Consider the following 3445-nt stretch of genomic DNA (forward strand, 5'->3'; position numbering starts at 1 on the left):
CGGAGAGTAAAACGCGCGAAGGCTTACTATGAGAGAAGAAATAGTATATGCCGGTGGTTCGCGTGTGTAGGCTCTATACGAAATTGCGATTCAAGAGAGTAGGAAAAGACGCGATGAACCACGATTTCCGTGCGTCTTACGTCTCTCGACGATGGGACGATCCACGCGAAGAGTTGTTACGTGCTCGCGCGAGGTGCGATAGCGTCGATTCGCTTTTCTGTACGGGGAGAAATAGAACGATGAGCTGACTTATCGGGTCTTCGTTGGAATTACCGTCGCTGGCATTGTAAACTCCAGATGACCTTGTGATTCCTTCGTCGGGCACTGGTAAAGGGTGGCGATGATTCGTTCTATAATAGAAATACCCGTCGTAGCGTTTCGGCCTAGTCACCCGCCACGAAACACTCTCTCGTCGTGGAATCCCCGCGTCGGAGAGTAAAACGCCGAAGGCTTACTTATGAAACTTACGTCTCTCGACGATGGGACGATCCACGCGAAGAGTTGTTACGTGCACGCGTATGGTGCGATTGCGTCGATTCGCTTTTCTGTACGGGGAGCAATAGAACGTTGAGTTGACTTATCGGGTCTTCGTTGGAATTACCGTCGCTGGCATTGTAAACTCCAGATGACCTTGTGATTCCTTCGTCGGGCACTGGTAAAGGGTGGCGATGATGCGTTCTATAATAGAAATACCCGTCGTAGCGTTTCTTCCGAGTCAACCCGCTCACGAAACACTCTCTCGTCGTGGAATCCCCGCGTCGGAGAGTAAAACGCGAATTCATAGTATGGAAACTTACGTCTCTCGACGATGGGACGATCCACGCGAAGAGTTGTTACGTGCACGCGTATGGTGCGATTGCGTCGATTCGCTTTTCTGTACGGGGAGTAATAGAACGTTGAGTTGACTTATCGGGTCTTCGTTGGAATTACCGTCGCTGGCATTGTAAACTCCAGATGACCTTGTGATTCCTTCGTCGGGCACTGGTAAAGGGTGGCGATGATGCGTTCTATAATAGAAATACCCGTCGTAGCGTTTCTTCCGAGTCAACCCGCTCACGAAACTCTCTCTCGTCGTGGAATCCCCGCGTCGGAGAGTAAAACGCGAATTCATACTATGAAAACTTACGTCTCTCGACGATGGGACGATCCACGCGAAGAGTTGTTTACGTGCACGCGTATGGTGCGATTGCGTCGATTCGCTTTTCTGTACGGGGAGAAATAGAACGTTGAGTTGACTTATCGGGTCTTCGTTGGAATTACCGTCGCTGGCATTGTAAACTCCAGATGACCTTGTGATTCCTTCGTCGGGCACTGGTAAAGGGTGGCGATGATGCGTTCTATAATAGAAATACCCGTCGTAGCGTTTCTTCCGAGTCAACCCGCTCACGAAACTCTCTCTCGTCGTGGAATCCCCGCGTCGGAGAGTAAAACGCGAATTAATACTATGAAAACTTACGTCTCTCGACGATGGGACGATCCACGCGAAGAGTTGTTTACGTGCACGCGTATGGTGCGATTGCGTCGATTCGCTTTTCTGTACGGGGAGAAATAGAACGTTGAGTTGACTTATCGGGTCTTCGTTGGAATTACCGTCGCTGGCATTGTAAACTCCAGATGACCTTGTGATTCCTTCGTCGGGCACTGGTAAAGGGTGGCGATGATGCGTTCTATAATAGAAATACCCGTCGTAGCGTTTCTTCCGAGTCAACCCGCTCACGAAACACTCTCTCGTCGTGGAATCCCCGCGTCGGAGAGTAAAACGCGAATTCATAGTATGGAAACTTACGTCTCTCGACGATGGGACGATCCACGCGAAGAGTTGTTACGTGCACGCGTATGGTGCGATTGCGTCGATTCGCTTTTCTGTACGGGGAGTAATAGAACGTTGAGTTGACTTATCGGGTCTTCGTTGGAATTACCGTCGCTGGCATTGTAAACTCCAGATGACCTTGTGATTCCTTCGTCGGGCACTGGTAAAGGGTGGCGATGATGCGTTCTATAATAGAAATACCCGTCGTAGCGTTTCTTCCGAGTCAACCCGCTCACGAAACTCTCTCTCGTCGTGGAATCCCCGCGTCGGAGAGTAAAACGCGAATTCATAGTATGGAAACTTACGTCTCTCGACGATGGGACGATCCACGCGAAGAGTTGTTACGTGCACGCGTATGGTGCGATTGCGTCGATTCGCTTTTCTGTACGGGGAGCAATAGAACGTTGAGTTGACTTATCGGGTCTTCGTTGGAATTACCGTCGCTGGCATTGTAAACTCCAGATGACCTTGTGATTCCTTCGTCGGGCACTGGTAAAGGGTGGCGATGATGCGTTCTATAATAGAAATACCCGTCGTAGCGTTTCTTCCGAGTCAACCCGCTCACGAAACTCTCTCTCGTCGTGGAATCCCCGCGTCGGAGAGTAAAACGCGAATTCATAGTATGGAAACTTACGTCTCTCGACGATGGACGATCCACGCGAAGAGTTGTTACGTGCACGCGTATGGTGCGATTGCGTCGATTCGCTTTTCTGTACGGGGAGCAATAGAACGTTGAGTTGACTTATCGGGTCTTCGTTGGAATTACCGTCGCTGGCATTGTAAACTCCAGATGACCTTGTGATTCCTTCGTCGGGCACTGGTAAAGGGTGGCGATGATGCGTTCTATAATAGAAATACCCGTCGTAGCGTTTCTTCCGAGTCAACCCGCTCACGAAACTCTCTCTCGTCGTGGAATCCCCGCGTCGGAGGGTAAAACGCGATATATAATAGTATATGCCAGTGGTTCGCGCGCGTCGTCTCTGAGATACGCGGTCGACAGAGTTCCGAAAACACGTGATGTGCCACGATTTCCGTGCGTCTTACATCTTTCGACGATGGGACGATCCACGCGAAGAGAACGTTCGTGCTTGCGTGAGGTGCAACAGCGTCGATTCGCTTTTCTGTACGGGGAGAAATAGAACGTTGAGTTGACTTATCGGGTCTTCGTTGGAATTACCGTCGCTGGCATTGTAAACTCCAGATGACCTTGTGATTCCTTCGTCGGGCACTGGTAAAGGGTGGCGATGATTCGTTCTATAATAGTAATACCCGTCGTAGCGTTTCGACCGATGTCACCCGCCACGAAAGTCTCTCTCGACGTGGAAACCCCGCGCCGAAGAGTAAACGCGAAGGCTTACCATACGAAAGAAAACGGTATTATACGCCTGTGGTATGTGCGTCTCGGCTCTGTGATACGCGATCGGCAGAGTTACAAAAAAACGTTGATGGGCCACGATTTCCGTGCGTCTTACATCTTTCGACGATGGGACGATCCACGCGAAGAGTAGTTACGTGCTCGCGCGAGGTGCGATAGCGTCGATTCGCTTTTCTGTACGGGGAGAAATAGAACGATGAGTTGACTTATCGGGTCTTCGTTGGAATTACCGTCGCTGGCATTGTGAACTCCAGATGACC

The sequence above is a fragment of the Nomia melanderi genome, unplaced genomic scaffold, assembly GCF_051020985.1.
Source record: "Nomia melanderi isolate GNS246 unplaced genomic scaffold, iyNomMela1 scaffold0248, whole genome shotgun sequence".
NCBI lineage: Eukaryota > Metazoa > Arthropoda > Insecta > Hymenoptera > Halictidae > Nomia > Nomia melanderi.